At 50.0% G+C, this 18,454-nt stretch overlaps 1 long non-coding RNA gene across 2 annotated transcripts in view; it reads right to left on the bottom strand.

The window, feature by feature from the left end:
- The window catches only part of LOC125556298 (uncharacterized), a 42,529-nt gene extending 24,381 nt beyond the window's left edge, over window positions 1–18,148 (bottom strand). For both annotated transcript variants that reach the window (XR_015602399.1, XR_015602398.1), the window contains exons 1-2: window positions 17,885–18,148; window positions 17,700–17,771 (exon numbers count right to left, since the gene is read on the bottom strand). This is a non-coding gene — a long non-coding RNA (uncharacterized LOC125556298). The remainder of the gene's footprint in view (window positions 1–17,699; window positions 17,772–17,884) is intronic.
- Between the last annotated feature and the right edge of the window lie 306 nt (window positions 18,149–18,454).

The raw sequence follows: 18,454 nt of genomic DNA, 5'->3' as shown, positions 1-18,454 counted from the left end.
ACTCGAAGAAATAAAAACCATATTGGCAACAAACCCAGTCCTGGTCGTGCCAAACATTGGCGAACCAATGCTATTATACATTGCGGCAACTCATCAAGTTGTAAGAGCAGTGCTCGTCGTCGAACAAGAGGCGGACGGACACAAATTCCCCCTCCAAAAGTCGGTTTACTATGTGTTCACTGTACTTACTCCATGCAAGTCACGGTACCCGCATTATCAAAAGATAGCGTACGCGGTATTTATGGCATCCCGGAAGCTGCGACACTACTTTCAAGAGTGTTCGATAACGGTAGCCTCGAAAGTACCACTTAACGATATTATAAACAACCGCGACGCGAGGGGCCGGATTGCCAAATGGGCCATTGAGCTCCTCCCATTCGACATAACTTACAAGCCACGGCGAGCTATTAAGTCGCAAGTTTTGGCCGACTTCGTCGTCGAATGGACGGAAGCCGAACTCCCTAAAGAGTACGGCACATATTCCAACTGGATCATGCACTTCGACGGCTCCAAAATGTTGGCTGGTCTGGGAGCTGGCGTCGTTTTGAAGTCCCCAACAGGAGATACAGTTCAATACGTACTCCAGATAATGTATACGGACTCCAACAACGCAGCCGAATATGAGGCCCTTCTACATGGTCTCCGGACGGCAGTATCCATGGGCATTCAACGCCTAGAGGTGCACGGGGATTCGAACCTCGCAATATCTCAAATAAACGGAGACTTTGATGCCAAGGATCCGAAAATGGGAGCTTATCGCAACGCCGTCCTAAAATGTCAGCTCGGTTCGAGGGGCTCGAATTTCACCATATAGCCCGGGAAAACAATCAGGCAGCAGATGTCCTGGCACACATCGGCGCAAAACGCGACGCCGTCCCCCCCAACATCTTCTTGGAGGGGCTGTTCAAACCATCCGTAGTATGGGAAGGGGAACCCGGAAATAACAGCCCAGACCCAACTGCACTGCCCGACATCGAATATTCTGATATAATTAGAGGCTCTGCCAACGAAATAACATCTTCAACCCACGTAATAATGGCAGTCATCGCCCCATGGACAGAACCATTCCTATCCTACCTAACTAGGCAGGAACTTCCTGAGGACCAAAACGAGGCACGCTGTATAGTGCAGCGATCTAAAGCCTATAAAGTCCATGAGGGAGAGCTTTATAAGAAAAGCACCACCGGAGTCCTTCAAAGGTGCATCTCCGAAGAGGAGGGGCGGAATCTTTTGGCGGAAATTCATGCCGGACTCGGCGGTCACCACGCTGTAGCCCGGGCGCTTGTAAGCAAGGCCTACCATACAGGCTTTTATTGGCCAACGGCCCGGGCAGACGCCCAGGACTTAGTCCAACGTTGTGTTGGTTGCCAGCTTTTTGCAAACCAAAGCCATATGCCACCCACCGCCCTTCATAATATCCCCATCACCTGGCCCTTCGCGGTCTGGGGGCTTGACATGGTTGGACCCCTTAAAGGAGGAACCCACAAGCAAAAATACTTACTGGTCATGGTGGATAAGTTCACCAAATGGATAGAAGCCAAGCCTGTTAAGACGGCCGAATCCGGACCGGTGATAGACTTCATATCCGATGTCGTACACCGTTACGGCGTCCCCCACAGCATCATCACTGATAACGGCATGAACTTTATGGCCGACGAGGTAAAACTCTGGTGCCGAAACATGGGCATCAAGCTCGATTATGCTTCAGTCTATCACCCACAAACTAGCAGTCAGGTCGAGCGAGCAAATGGTCTTATCATGAGCGGCATCAAACCCAGATTAGTGCGGTCCCTCAAGGAATCTAACACGCATTGGGTAGAGGAGCTCGACTCCGTACTCTGGGGGCTGCGGACCACACCGAATTGCACTACCGGATACACACCATTCTTTATAGTATACGGCACAGAGGCGGATCTACCCTGCGACATAATTCATGACTCACCTCGAGTGCGCATGTACGAAGAAAGAGAAGCCGAGCTCGATTGGCAGGACAGTTTGGACGACTTGGAGGAGGAGTGTGACGTGGCAAAAGCCCGTTCCGCATTCTATCAACAGTAGGCTCGAAGATACCAAAGCAGAGAAGTACGGGCCAAAACCTACAATGTTGGCGAGTTAGTTCTACGCCTGCCGGATAAGAAAAAGGACAAACTCAAGCCCAAATGGGAAGGTCCATTCATCATTGACCAAGTCCTGACTGGTGGAGCGTACCGTCTGCGGGATGCATCGGATAACCGACTCGAGCCGAACCCATGTAACGCAACCCGACTCCGAATATTCTACGCCTAACGCCGGACTCTGTGTTCGTCTCCTTCCTCTGTCCATTTTTATACACTATCTATCTTATATTTTTCCCCTTCTCCCTTTCTTTTCTCTCATAGCCTTTAGGGGCCCATTCGTGCCTTGTTTGCACACAACTGACGCGCTATCCGCGCTCATTATACCTGGGGGCTTCTTTAACAGAAGCTTATTAATACGGGCTTTATGCCCAACACATGTGTTCTCCTTCTGCATGTACCCTTTATTCACCATTATATGCGCCGATATGACTTAAGTTTTGGCCAAGCTGGGTTGCCTAGCTCTTGTATTTATGCCCTACGTTCCCGTTAATTCGGCTAGGACATAAGGGGAGCACCTCTGCGATTGTTACTGCCGGGTCAGCCGGATGTGTACCTCGGACTGGGTGAAGCCGAAAGCTAGCGTTCTTAAGGGAATATTCGGTCGGTGAACTAAAGATGATTTTTCACTTATTTACTTATCCGCCCCCAGATGTTTTTTCTGCGTCTCTTCTCGCAGTCCAGACATGCACTTTAGGGCATGCCTCCCAGGGAAAGGAACCCCTAACAGAACTATTCTCCCTGGAAGATGTTTCTTACTAACCATGTAATATAACATAACTAGTTGGGCACTTGTCTGTTCAAGCACTAATGACCCCTATGCCTGATCTCCATGCGCCCCAGTTCTTACATAACCGAGAGGGTATTCGGATACACTCCAGACCGTCGGGTCCCGAGGTTGAAGCGAAAAGGTCCGCCATGACAAACGATCTACAATCTGGCTAGAAGGCATTATACATGTCACTTTAAATTACATAGTCAATTTGACTGGTTGAATTCCTCTTCAATACCATCCAATAGGCTGTCTAGTCTACAGTCCTGTTGGGAATACTTTGCGGCCAATTCTACTTGGCCGTACACTAAGCTCACAGGGATCTCCTTCCCATCGGGCCCCACAGGTCTGACCTCGGCCATGTGGTGTGGGTCAGCCTTCGTGTACCGCGTCTTCACCATGGCCCAGGCTTCCCTGGCGCCCTGACGGCAGGCCGATATCTTCCATAATCGGAAGCGCCGTCGCGCTCCCTTCAGCTTCTCTGCAAGCTCTCCAAGGCCTTCGGGCATGGAGACTGATGGCCACAAGGCCTGGGCGACGCCTTGCATCACCTGCCGAACTCGTTCGTGCAGTTGTGAGAGCTCGGGAAGAAGGTCACCCGTAGAACCGGGCATTTCCTCTGTAGGACAACCTGTTAGCATGCCTACAGACATAACTCTGTCAGCCAACTTCCTCGCTGAACTCTTTTTCAAAGTTCGTTCAAGCACTTACTAAATATGCCACATCGAAGCTGCCGATTATCCTTAACGGAGTCCGACAGTTGGGCACGAACATCCTTTAGTTCCATGCCCAGCTTGGTGTTGGCATCTAGGAGATCATTCTTCTCCTGCCTCACCCTCGTAAGCACGCTCTCACCGGCCTTTAGCTGGCGTAGGAGTTGTTGCTTATCCGGATTTACTCCAGCGTCATCTGCAATTTTACCGTCAGATCTGCATATACGCCGCACTTTATATGATACTTATCATTTGACGGATATATTACCAGAGGGGGTCTCTTTGGTCTCCCCTACTGCGGCTAGTGTGGCCTGAAGTTGGGCTTTGCACCCTTCCAGCTCCTAGGACAGTTGGGTATTCTTTTCTGTAAGAACCTGTATAACAAATGATCCTTAAATCAGTTATTCTAACTGTTTCAAGTCTGAGGGGCTACTGATATATATAATCACCAAATTTTCTCACCCGTATGTCTTTTATATACTGCTCCGTGGCTCTGGCTAGACCATTTTGAGCGGCACGGAGGTACGCATCTCCCGAGTTGAAGGCATCCAATGCCTCTTGGGAGAAACAAGCGTCACGAAGAACAGTCCGGCGACGCCTGTGGTTCATGGCACTTTCCACCTCGGAATGGGTGGCGGACAGTCTATCCGCATCCTCTATCGGAGGAGCGCCCGGCGCACGCCTCGTATTTGTTCCCGCCTCCGAATCCTGCCTTGGAGCCTGGATGGTGGAGGCGCGATTAGTAGCCTCTCCGGATATAGTCCGGCGAGCGCTCTTTTTCCTAAAAGGAAGGCATGGGCGTTAGTATGCCTCCGAGAATAATGCCTTGGAATAAAAACGGCGTGCCGTACCGCTGCACCGGTGTCTCAATCCGGACCGCGTGTCTCTTCAGCCTGCCTGGCCTCGTGGCCCCTTGTTGGCTCGTCGCCGCAGGCTCGACCTTCCGCCTCGAGGACCTCCCCTGCAAAACACGGTTGTTATACGGTAATCAAAAACATGCAAGGACGGATCCCTTTTCAAAGTACTGGGACTTCGGTCTCAATTACCTGTGAGGCTGGAAGTAGCCCAGGGTAATCAGCCGTAATGGCCACCAAGGCGTTGTCATTGCTCAATTGGTAAAATACCCCATCGATCAGCTTCACAGATATGTCCGGGTCCTCTTGGGAGGCCGGGTCAAGGGACCGTTCCGGGTCCTCGGGTTGTGGAAGAGGGATGTTTATCTCCCTTACAGCATGGCGCAGCTCCTGCGTTGAAATCGCTAGACTGAATACTTAAACTATGGGAATATGAAATGGATGGGCGAGAAAAAGTGTCCGCTTACCCAGCTCAGAGGATTGTACATAGAAAATCCGCCCTGCGGGTTGACGCAGAGGAATTCCTCCTCTTCTCCCTTGTACAAAGTGGATAAAATCTTTATTAGATCAGCAACCGATTTCGGCCCTTTACGGCCATAGCGGGTGGCGTCATCCTCCCCATTGAAATCCCACATGGGGTGGCCTCTATACTGAAGCGGCTGCACCCCCCGCATGATACATGTGGCCATGACCTCGATCATGGTCAATCCGGATCGAGCTAACAAACTTATCCGGCTCATTAGGTAAAGAACGTCCCTGTCATCGTCCTCTTGGGGACTCCGTGGATGCCAGCTCCGGCGCTTCTTCAAAGGGGCGTTGTCGAACTCAGGGAGGCCGATTTGAATAGGGTCCGGGAGGGGGACATCTTCTATATAAAACCATTCTGAAGGCCAGTCTTCGGACGTCTTCTTTGGGGTTCCGGATAGATATCCGTTCCCGGCAATACGCCACACTTCGGCTCCACCCACTTGATATATTGACCCCTCCTGAGAACGGGGCACAAGGCAGAACAACTTCTTCCACAGCACGAAATGAGCCTCACAGCCCAAAAACAGCTCGCAGAGGGCTACGAAGCCCGCGATATGCAATATGGAGGCAGGCGTAAGATTGTGCAACTGGAGGCCGTAGAACTCCAGGAGCCCCCGGAGAAACGGGTGAATTGGAAATCCGAGCCCTCTTACCAAATGAGGGACAAGGCATACCCACTCTCCCTTGGAGGGATTGGGAAGGCTCTCCGCTTGCTCTCCGCCATTATAGGTGGCGAGCCTGGCTCGAACCGGGACCATATATGCTGGGGGAAGAAATCCCTTCACCCAAAGCATCACTAATTTGTCGTGCGGGACGGAACATTTCTCCCAATCTCCGGGCTTGGGGCTAGGGGAGCGAGAGGAGAAGCTGCGTCGACCGGCCATGTTGGAATGGATCTCTGTCGGATGCGCTCCGATGAAGGCTTGCCAAGGGAGGATGGTGTGATTTGGATCTGAATCCTCGTCTCTTTAATAGGCAGCTCATTCGCACAGCCAGGGGGTAAAAGTAAAAACACCCTGACTCTTCAGATTCGCTTGACACGTGGAAAGTGGCTATTGTTGGGTGTGGAAGCCAAGGAGCGCAACATTCACAAGGAGCCGGACACTATTTAAATAGGTACACGGAATCTAGAGAGGAACCCGCCTTGCAATGCTGAAGACAATATGCGCGCCGGACTCATCGTCATTGAAGCCTGGTTCGGGGGCTACTGAGGGAGTCCTGGATTAGGGGGTGTTCGGATAGCCGGACTATAACGTCTGGCCGGACTCTCGGACTATGAAGATACAAGATTGAAGACTTCGTCCCGTGTCTGGATGGGACTTTCCTTGGCGTGGAAGGCAAGCTTGGCAATATGGATATGTAGATCTCCTCCCATTGTAACCGACTCTGTGTAACCCTAGCCCTCTCCGGTGTCTATATAAACCGGAGGGTTTTTAGTCCATAGGACAAACAACAATCATACCATAGGCTAGCTTCTAGGGTTTAGCCTCTCTGATCTCATGGTAGATCTACTCTTGTACTACCCATATCATCAATATTAATCAAGCAGGACGTAGGGTTTACCTCCATCAGGAGGGCCCGAACCTGGGTAAAACATTGTGTCCCCTGCATCCTGTTACCATCCGGCCTATACGCACAGTTCGGGACCCCCTACCCGAGATCCGCCGGTTTTGACACCGACAGCCACCCTAAGAGAATTGAGCAAGATTCTCAGAGAACTAATATTAATGCACCTAGTCCTTCTAAGAAGAAGAAAAAAGAAAAATGATAGGACTTTGCATGCTTCTAGCGAACCTGTTGTTGACACACCTGAGAATCCCAATGATATTTCTATTTCTGATGCTGAAACACAATTCGGTAATGAACATGAACCTAGTGATAATGTTAATGATGATGTTCATGTTGATGCTCAACCTAGCAATGACAATGATGTAGAGATTGAACCTGTTGTTGATCTTGATAACCCACAATCAAAGAATCAACGTTATGATAACAGAGACTTTGTTGCTAGGAAGCACGGTAAAGAAATAGAACCATGGGTTCAGAAACCCATGCCTTTTCCTCCTAAACCATCCAATAAAAAGGATGATGAGGATTTTGAGCTCTTTGTTGAAATGATTAGACCTATCTTTTTGCGTATGCGTTTGACTGATATGCTTAAAATGAACCCTTATGCTAAGTACATGAAGGATATTGTTACTAATAAAAGAAAGATACCGGAAGCTGAAATTTCCACCATGCTTGCTAATTACACTTTTAAGGGTGGAATACCAAAGAAACTTGAAGATCCAGGAGTACCAACTATACCATGCTCCATTAAAAGAAACTATCTTAAAACTGCCTTATGTGATATTGGAGCCGGTGTTAGTGTTATGCCTCTCTCTTTATATCGTAGACTTGATTTGAATAAGTTGACACCTACTGAAATATCTTTGCAAATGGCCGATAAATCAACTGCTATACCTGTCGGTATTTGTGAGGATGTGTCTATTGTGGTTGCAAACGTTACTATTTTAACGGACTTTGTTATTCTTGATATTCCCGAAGATGATAGTATGTCCATTATTCTTGGAAGACCCTTCTTGAATACTGTAGGGGCTGTTATTGATTGCGACAAAGACAATGTCACTTTTCATGTTAATGGTAATGAGCATACGGTACACTTTCCGAGGAAACAACGTCTAGTCCATAGGATTAATTCTATTGGAAAATTTTCAACAATTACTATTGGAGGTTTTGAATTTCCTCTTCCTATTGTCAAGAAGACATATGATATTTTTATTGTTGGGGACATGCATATCCCCGTTGAGGTAACCTAGTGTTATTCGAAAATTCTCCGGTTTCATGTTATTCGAAATGAGTTTGTTAACAAGACCTGATCAACCTTGTTAGTGGATTCCTTTTGATGAGCATGAGATGGATGAATTTAGAAAACACAACTCTCTGTATCCTTGTCGGTGTCAAAACCGGCGGATCTCGGGTAGGGGGTCCCGAACTGTGCATCTAAGGTGGATGGTAACAGGAGGCAGGGGACACGATGTTTTACCCAGGTTCGGGCCCTCTTGATGGAGGTAAAACCCTACGTCCTACTTGATTTATTCTTGATGATATGGGTGTTACAAGAGTTGATCTACCACAAGATTGGAGAGGCTAAACCCTAGAAGCTAGCCTATGGTATGATTGTATGTTGTCCTACGGACTAAAACCCTCCGGTTTATATAGACACCGGATGGGCTAGGGTTACACAAGGTCGGTTACAAAGGAGGAGATATACATATCCGTATTGCCTAGCTTGCCTTCCACGCCAAGTAGAGTCCCATCTGGACACGAAACGAAGTCTTCAATCTTGTATCTTCATAGTCCAACAGTCCAGCCAAAGGATATAGTCCGGCTGTCCGGAGACACCCTAATCCAGGACTCCCTCAGTAGCCCCGAACCAGGCTTCAATGACGATGAGTCCGGCGCGCAGTATTGTCTTCGGCATTGCAAGGGGGGTGCTTCTCCAATTTCCAAGTGTTTGTAAGAAGTGTCCGGCCCCATAAATGTTGATCCTCTTGGCTTCTGTGCCCAATAAGGGCTATCTCTCATGCGTCGAATGAATACGAGGCGCCAGGGCATTTTTACATTTGCCCCCCTAGCCAGATAAATAAATTGTCTATTAAAGGGATAGGGATTCTTAGATCCGATCCACACCATCTTCCCCTCAGCGAGAATCCATCAGAGTGCGTTTCGGAAATATCCATTCCAGCATGGTCGACCTCCGCAGCTCCTCCTCCCGCCCCCGTAGCCCTAAGCTCGGTGATTGGGAGAGGTGTTCAGTCCCACACAGTCGATTTGTCGAACTGCAGACCAAGGGATTTCTCCCTCCGGCGTATATGGTGCCCGTTCGAGCCGGGCTTGCCACCTACAATGGCGGGGAGCAAGCGGAGAGCTTTCCCTGTCCCTCCATGGGGGAACGTGTCTGCCTTGTTCCTTACTTACTAAGGGGACTCGGATTTCCAATTCATCCGTTCTGCCATGGGCTACTGGAGTTCTACGGCCTCCAATTACACAATTTCACCCCTGCCTCCATTCTACATATCGCCGGCTATGTTGCTCTCTACAAGTTGTTCCTGGGCTACGAGGCTCACTTCGAACTGTGGAAAAGGCTATTTTGCCTCGTCCCTCGCATATAGAGGGAATCACTTTATCAAGTGGGCGGAGCCGAAATATGGCGCATCACTGATACCAGATACATGTCCGGTACCAAGAAGAAGCCGTCCGAAGACTGGCCTTCAGAATGGTTTTATATGGAGGACGTTCCCCTTTCGGACCCTGTTCGGCGGGGTCTTCCTGAGTTCAACAATGCTCCTCTGAAGAAGCGCTGAAGTTGGCACCCACGGAGCCCCTAGGTGGAAGACAACAGAGAAGTCCTCTATCTGACGAACCGGATCAAAGCACTGGCTCAATCAGGATTGACAATAACCGAAGTTATGTCGATTTTCATAATGCGGGGAGTGCAACCACTTCAATACCGTGGGCACCCCTTGTGGTGTTTCAATGGGGCAGATGACGCCACCCGCTATGGGCATAAGGGTCCGGGCGATGCTGCCGCTTTAGCAAAAATTCTGTCTGAATTGTTCAAGGGAGAGGAGGAGGAGTTCACCCGCATCAAGCCACGGGATGGATTCTCCATGTACAATCCTCCAAGCTGGGTAAGCTATATCCCCTTACTTCCATTTTCCCGCATTCTTTGTCGTAAGTATTCACCTTGCCAGTTTGTGGCAGGAACTGCGAAAATCCATAAAGGAGGTCAGCAGCCTCTCTCCAGAACCGGAGGACCCAGACCGGGCCCTCGACTCCGGACATGAAGAAGATCCGGTTATCTCCGTGGAGCTGATAGACCGGTAGTTCTATCAGTTAAGCTACGACGGTGCCATGGTGGCCATTACGGCCGACTATCCCGGACTGCTCCCTACATCGCACGTAAGAAAAACCAAAAAATCCCAACTCCAAAAACTAGGATCCCCTTTTAGACACTTCACCCACCATATACACATGGCATTTTTTACGGGGAAGGCATTCAGGACGCCCTGCCGAACCCGCAGCAACTCGCCAACAAGAGGCGTCGAGGCCGGGTAGGCCAAAAAGGAAGGCAGTCAGGACGGAGACGCCGGCGCAAAGGTATGAAAACCCCGCTCCGTGGTTGTCGTCTTTCTCAAAATGTAATGACACCCGCGTTTCTTTAATAGAAAAAACGCTCGCCGGAATATGTCCAGCGATGTTGCTGATCACGCCTCCACCAGTCGGGCGCCAGGACCGGACATAGAGGCGGAAGCTGATATGGGGCAGGCGCCGGATAATCCCCCTACAGAGGATGCGGATAGATTATCCACAACTAACTCGGAAGTGGAAAGCGCCATGAATCATAGGCGCCGTCGGGCCGTACTCCGTGACGCTTGTTTCTCACCAGAGGCATTTGATGCCTTTAATTCCAGAGAGGCGTACCTTCGTGCTGCTCAGGATGGTCTAGCCAGAGCCACGGATCAGTATGTAAAGGATGTACGGCTAAGTAAATCTGGCGATTTATATGTATCAGTAGCCCTTGAGACTTGAAACAGTTAGCATAACTGATTTAAGAATCATCTTTTAATGTGCAGGTTCTTACAGAGAAGAATACTAGGCTATCCCAGGAGCTGGAGGAATGCAAGACCCAACTGCAGGCCACTGTTGCCGCATTGCAGGAACAGAAAAAGCCTCCCGCTGGTAACATTTACTTTAAAGAATGATGGTTACCATATAATGTGCGGCGTGGCTGCAGATCTAACAATAGATTTTGCAGATGAATCCGGAGAAAATCCGGGGGACCAGCATGTCGTGTGACAGATAGAGGCTGGCAAACGCGTGCTGACTGAGGTTAGGCGGGAGAAAAACAATCTCCAAGACGCCAATGTCAAGCTGAGCGTGGAACTAAAAGACGTTCGAGCCCAGCTTGCAGACTCCGAGAAGGAGAAAAAGCGGCTTCGGCGCGGCATTTTCAGTAAGTGCTTGAACGAATCCTTTTGAAGGAGTTCGGCGAAGAAGCCGACTAACAGCGTTATGTCTGTAGGTATGCTGACGGGTCGTCCTGCGGAGGAAATGCCCGGGTCTGCAGGTGATCTTCTATCTGAGCTCTCGCATCTGCACGAACAAGTTCGGCAGGTGATGCAAGGTGTTGCCCAGGCCTTGTGGCCATCTGCCTCCCTGCGAGAAGGTGTTGCAGAGCTTGCGGAGAAGCTCAAGGGAGCACGGCGGCGCTTCCGATTATGGAAGATATCGGCATGCCGACAAGGTGCCCGAGAAGCCTGGGCCATGGTGAAGACGCGGTACACCAAGGCTGACCCAAATCACATGGCCGAGGTCGGACCTGTGGGGCCCGACGGAAAAGAGATCCCCGTTAGCTTAGTTTATGGGCAAGTAGAATTAGCCGCAAAGTATTCCCAACAGGATTGTAGGCTAGACCGCCTGTTGGATGGTATAGAGGAGGAATTTAGTCAGTCTGCATGACTATGTAATTAAAGTGACATGTATAATGCCTTCTAGCCGGATTATAGATCATTTTTCATGGCGGACCTTTTCGCTTCAACCTCGGGACCCGATAGTCCGGAGTGTATCCGAATACCCGCTCAGTTATATAAGAACCGGGGTATGCGTGGAGACTAGGCGTAGGGGTCATTGGTGCTTGAACGGACAAGTGCCAAACTAGTTATGTTATATTACATGGGTAGTAAGAAACATCTTCCAGGGAGAATAGTTCCATTAAGGGTTCCTTTCCCTCGGCAAGCATGCCCTAAAGTGCATGTCTGGACTGCGATAGGAAACGCAGGAAAAAACATCTGGGGGCAGATATGGAAAATAAATAAAAATCATCTTTTGTTCGCCGACCGAATATTCCCTTAAGAACGCTAGCTTTCGGCTTCACCCAGTCTGAGGTACACATCCGGCTGACCCGGCAGTAACAATCGCAGAGGTGCTCCCCTTATGCCCTAGCCGAATTAACGGGAACGTAGGGCATAAATACAAGAGCCAGGCAACCTAGCTTGGCCAAAACTTAAGTCATATCGATGCATATAATGGCGAAAAAAGGTACATGTGGAAGCATAACACATGTGCAGGGCACGAGGCCCAAATAAATAATCAGGCTTCTGTGAAAGAAGCCCCCAGGTATGATGAGTGCGGCTAGCGCAGCTGTAATGTGCAAACGAGGTGCAAGTTGGCCTTTGAAGGCCTGGAGAAAGAATAAAAGAAATAAAGAAAAACAAGATAGATAATGTATAAAAAATGGACAGAGGAAGGGGACGAACACAAGGTCCGGTGCTAGGCGTAGAATCTTCGGAACCTGGCTATGTTCCATGGGTTCGGCTCGAGTCGATTAGTCGATGCATCCCGCATTCGGTACGCTCCACCGGTCAAAACTTGGTCAATAATGAAGGGACCTTCCCATTTGGGCTCGAGCTCGTTCTTTTTCTTATCCGGCAGACATAGAACTAGTTCGCCAACGTTATAAGTTTTGGCTCGTACTTCTCCGCTTTGGTATCTGCGAGCCTGTTGCTGATAAAATGCGGAACGGGCTTTTGCCACATCGCGCTCCTCCTCCAAGGTGTCCAGACTGTCCTGCCGATCAAGCTCGGCTTCTCTTTCTTCGTACATGCACACTTGAGGTGAGTCATGAATTATGTCACAGGGTAAGACTGCTTCTGCGCCGTACACCATAAAGAAGGGTGTATATCCGGTACTACGGTTCGACGTGGTCCGCAGCTCCCAGAGTACGGAGTCGAGCTCCTCTACCCAGTGCGTGTTAGACTCCGTTAAGGACCGCACTAGCCTGGGTTTAATGTCGCTCATTATAAGACCGTTCGCGCGCTCCACTTGGCTGTTGGTTTGTGGGTGATAGACTGAGGCATAATCGAGCTTGATGCCCATTTTGCTGCACCAGAGTTTTACCTCATTGGCCGTGAAGTTCGTGCCGTTATCAGTGATGATGCTGTGGGGGACGCCATAACAGTGTACGACCCCGGATATGAAGTCTATCACCGGTCTGGATTCGGCTGTTTTAACAGGTTTGGCCTCTATCCATTTGGTGAATTTATCCACCATGACCAGTACGTATTTTTTCTTGTGGGTTCCCCCTTTAAGGGGTCCAACCATGTCAAGCCCCCAGACCGCAAAGGGCCATGTAATGGGGATTGTTTGGAGGGCGGTGGGTGGCGTGTGGCTTTGATTTGCAAAGAGCTGGCAACCGGCGCAACGTTGGACCAAGTCCTGTGCATATGCCTGGGCCGTTGGCCAATAGAATCCTGTACGGAAGGCCTTGCTTACAAGTTCCCCGGGCTGCGGCGTGGTGACCGCCGAGTCCGGCGTGAATTTCCGCCAAAAGGTTCCGCCCTTCCTCTTCGGAGATGCACCTTTGAAGGACTCCGGTAGTGCTTTTTTTGTACAATTCTCCCTTGTGGACCCTGTAGGCCTTAGATCGCCGCACTATGCAGCGTGCCTCATTTTGGTCCTCCAGAAGTTCCTGTCTAGTTAGGTAGGCCAGGAATGGTTCTATCCACGGGGCAATTATGGCCATTATTACATGGGCTGAAGGTGTTATTTCGGTGGCGGAGCCTCTGATTGTGTCAGGGTGTTCTGTATCGGGTATTTTGGTTGGGTCCGGGCTATTGTTACCAGTGTCCCCTTCCCATACTACGGATGGCTTGAACAGCCTCTCCAAAAATATGTTGGGGGGGGGGGACCGCGTCGCGTTTGGCGCCGATGCAGGCGAGGATATCCGCCGCCTGATTGTTTTCCCGAGCCACATGGTGAAATTCGAGCCCCTCGAACCGAGCTGACATTTTTAGGATGGCATTTCGATAGGCTGCCATTTTCGGATCCTTGGCATCAAAGTCTCCATTTATTTGGGATATTGCGAGGTTTGAATCCCCACGCGCCTCCAGACGTTGAATGCCCATGGAGACTGCCATCCGAAGACCATGCAACAGAGCTTCATATTCGGCTGCATTGTTGGAGTCTGTGTACAGTATTTGTAGTACGTACTGAATGGTATCTCTGGTTGGGGACATCAGGACGACGCCAGCCCCTAGACCGGCCAACATTTTAGAACCGTTGAAGTGCATGATCCAATTGGAGTATGCGCCATACTCTTTAGGGAGTTCGGCCTGCGTCCATTCGGCGACGAAGTCGGCCAATACTTGTGACTTAATGGCTCGTCAAGGTTTGTATGTTATGTCGAACGGGAGGAGCTCGATGGCCCATTTGGTGATCCGGCCCGTAGCGTCGCGGTTGTTTATAATATCATTAAGTGGCACTTCCGAGGCTACTGTAATCGAACACTCTTGAAAGTAGTGTCGCAGCTTCCGTGATGCCACAAATACCGCATAGGCTATCTTTTGATAATGTGGGTACCGTGATTTGCAAGGAGTGAGGACTGTGGATACATACTATACTGGCTTTTGAAGAGGGAATTTGTGTCCGTCTGCTTCTCGTTCGACAACGAGCACTGCGCTGACAACTTGATGAGTTGCCGCAATGTACAACAACATTGGTTCGCCGATGTTTGGCGCGGCCAGGATTGGGTTGGTTGCCAAAATGGCCTTTATTTCTTCCAGTCCAGCTGTGGCCGCGTCCGTCCACTCGAAGTGTTCAGTGCGCCGAAGGAGGCGATAAAGGGGTAAAGCCTTTTCTCCTAAGCGGGAGATAAAGCGGCTTAGAGCCGCCACACATCCAGTTAACTTCTGGATTTGTTTGAGGTCTGTTGGGGTAGCCAACTGTGACAAGGCTCGGATTTTGGCCGGATTAGCTTCAATACCTCTACTGGAGACAATGAAACCCAGGAGCTTTCCGGCTGGTACGCCGAAAACGCATTTTTTCGGATTGAGCTTGATGTCGTATGTTCGGAGGTTGTCGAATGTGAGCCTCAAGTCGTCTATCAAAGAGTCGGCGTGTTTGGTTTTGATGACCACATCGTCTACGTATGCCTCTACTGTTTTCCCGATTTGTTTCTCCAGACATGTCTGAATCATGCGCTGATATGTTGTGCCGGAGTTTTTGAGCCCAAAAGGCATTGTATTAAAATAGAAGGGACCGTATGGTGTGATGAATGCCGTTGCGGCTTGGTCGGACTCCGCCATCTTGATTTTGTGGTAACCGGAGTATGCGTCGAGGAAACACAATGACTCGTGTCCTGCGGTAGCATCAATAATTTGATCGATGCGGGGGGAGGGGGAAGGGGTCCTTTGGGCAAGCTTTATTAAGGTCCTTGAAATCGACACAAAGGCGCCAGGATTTATCCTTCTTTGGTACCATCACCAGGTTTGCTAGCCAGTCCGGGTGTTTTATTTCTCTGATAAATCCGGCCTCCAATAACTTGGCTAGTTCCTCTCCCATGGCATGTCTCTTAGGTTTGGAGAAACGCCGAAGAGCTACCGGCTTGAATCCCTTTAGGATACTGAGGCTATGCTCGGCCAGCCTGCGTGGGATTCCTGGCATGTCTGAGGGATGCCAGGCGAATATGTCCCAATTCTCGCGCAGGATCTCTCGTAGTGCGGCGTCCACGGCGGGGTTTAACTATGCCCCGATGGAGGCTGTTTTTGCAGGGTCCGTTGGGTGCACTTGGAATTTGACTATTTCATCCGCTGGTTTAAAAGAGGTGGACTTGGATCTCTTGTCGAGTATCACATCGTCCCTGTCCACTGTGGAGCGTAGCGTGGTTAATTCCTCGGCCGAGAGGGCTTCGGATAATGCCTTGAGGGCCAGTGCGGCTGCTTTGTTTTCGGTGCGGAGTGCTGTGTCCGGATCACTGGCAAGAGTGATGATTCCGTTGGGCCCAGGCATTTTGAGCTTCATGTACCCATAATGGGGTACGGCTTGGAAGATTGTGAACGCCTCCTATCGGGGATATACCCTGCGGTATGACCCGGCTGGAGTTGTAAACCGGCTGGGACTTGGTAAACCGACGGATGGTAAACCGGCGGAGAGTTAAGACAGAGAGTCAAGATAGATGGCTAAGACAGACGGTAAACCGGCTGGTGTTAAACCGGCAGACAATGTTATACCGGCAGACGTTAAGAAAGTCAAAATAGTTTAAGTTAAAGTCCGAGTTGGACTCCACATGTAACCCGCCCCTTCAACATATATAAGGAGGGCAGGGCTCCTCAAAGGGGGACAAGCAAGAAACAATCTCTAGGGCTAGACACAACTAGAGGAGAGCCGGTTTACGGCGACTCTCTTGTGATGATAATGAGATCTAACCTCAAACAGCATATAGGGTTGTTACCAGACGATGTTTCTCGGGGCCCGAAGCTGTCTAAACCCTTGTCTTGTGTTGTGTCTCTCGATTCCGCTCAACCCCTCTCAAGTTACCACATAGATGTGTTGGCCTCGCGACTAAGTCCTCACACTAAGGACATTTGACATGTTAATTCCACGACAAATAGCGCCCACTGTGGGGCCTGCGCACGGTGGTGTTGAGTTTTTGAAGGGATCTCTCTCAGGGATCGAGGAGTTTACAATTCTTCGGATAAGAAAGACTTAGCCTTGTGGTTACTGGTTTAGATTTTACAATCCAGAAGATTCAAGTCAAAAAAGAGAAATTAGGGTTACGGTGTGGTCTGCCGCCGCTGCCAAATCCAAGTTGTCAATTGTGAGTTGCCTCCACGTTAGATCAAAGGAAGAGATGTGCTCACATCCATCAAACCGTAGTTGTTTGCTTCAAATCCCGAGATCAATAGCCGATTTGTTTGCTCTAGCAAACCTGGTCATCATGATGGACTAGCTGAAAGGTGTTCTGTTTGCACCAGCTTCAAGATGCGAGTTGATGTGAATAAAAAAAGAAGAAGACCATGTTCAGACTAGCCAACTGCACCATGAGAAGAAAGATCATGAGGGCGGTTTAAGATTTTTTTTGCTGAAAATCTAACGACGACCCGGAAGAAGATGCTAGCTGCATGTCTCTGGCCTCAGGTTAATTTGATGCGCCAGGTCGCCTTGACCGCCGCTGCCGAGTCGCCTGTCTTCACCATCACGAGGGAGACCCGGATTCGAGGCTTAATTTTTTTTTCCTCTAAGAATACGACAAGTGCCACGAGGGAGACCTGGATTTGGATTCGTCAAGAAAGGTCACGGCCCCAACTCCGCCTCGCCACTGCTGCGGTGTGAGCGCCAAACTGCCCCTGTATAATCCCGCTTTCTACAGTAGGCCGATTAAAGTGGGCCTTGCGTCAACCAAATCGCTGCAGCAGCATCATCGTCGTCGGGGTTCGCCTAAAACCTTGAGTTGTTGCCTCCGAATTGACTTCAAGCCGCCAACGTCGATGCTAGCAAGTTCTGTTGACCGCAGCAGACACATCAAGGCAATTCACGTGGATACAATTGCTAAAGAAACCGCACAGTCAAAATACGACCTGGAACTAGAGCCAGTGACGACCCGGACTTCGTCGCCGATTCGCGCCTCAGATTCGCCGACCTTCTCCGTCGCCGCGGTCGCCATAGACCGCCGTCCGCCTCAACGGCTGCATCCGCGGCCTCCTATGTTACATGGTACGGGGATAAGAGTACAGAGATACGGATACGGCGATACGGGAAAACGGCATTCTCTGGAAATAGGCATACGGGGATACGGCGAGTATATGTATGAATGCATAAAAAAAGCAACAAAACACAAATTTTTAGAGGATGAGAAAATTGATGTTTATGAAGTAACCTGATCTTTTTCATTCAGGGTGATCTGAATAACTCCCTGGGAAATCGCCATCACAAACCTACACGTCATTCCCTAACATTGGAAAAATAGATAAATAGATGCACTTCGTTCTCCCCTAAATCCTAATCCATACCATGCTTAAGAACAGAAAACTTGAAGCAATGGATTGAAGCTTAGTAGCTTACTTGCGTACAGACTAAGGATGGGGAAGACTTGCCGACTTGGAGTTGGAGGACGGAGGCAGGCAGCGAGCTGCGAGGTGCCGCCGGCGCCGGCGGCGGAAGGGAGTCTGGAGATGCGGCTCGAACCCTCACGATTTGGCAACTGCAGGTGACGGCAGGATGGACTCCAGCGATTAGGTTTATTTACCCATCGCGAGTAGGCCTTTTTTGATGGGCTGGAGATCGAGTGGTAACAGGCCTAACGTATCCGTGGTGTATCCCCGCGTGTCCCAGTCGTATCCCTATTTTTTTCTCTTTATTTTAATTCGCAAAAACGTGATACGTAGGGATACGGGTATCCCACGCGTATCCGGACGTATCCCCGTCCTAGTGCAGTATCCTGCACCGATACGGCACTTATGTGACGTATCCCTGCAACACAGGCTATGGCAGTGCTGAGCCGGCCCTGCCGCGTGATTAAGCCGCCGGGTGGAGCGCTGTGTTGCCAACCTCGGCTTCTGCTGCGTTTCGCGACTCCAAGTCGCCCCGGTGCGGCAAAATCACCACGAGCCGACCCTGTTTACTTACACGGCC

Source organism: Triticum urartu, chromosome 5A (genome assembly GCF_056163025.1).
Source record: "Triticum urartu cultivar PI428250 chromosome 5A, HENAU_Tu73, whole genome shotgun sequence".
Lineage (NCBI taxonomy): Eukaryota > Viridiplantae > Streptophyta > Magnoliopsida > Poales > Poaceae > Triticum > Triticum urartu.
This window is presented reverse-complemented; position numbering and strand designations above follow the sequence as displayed.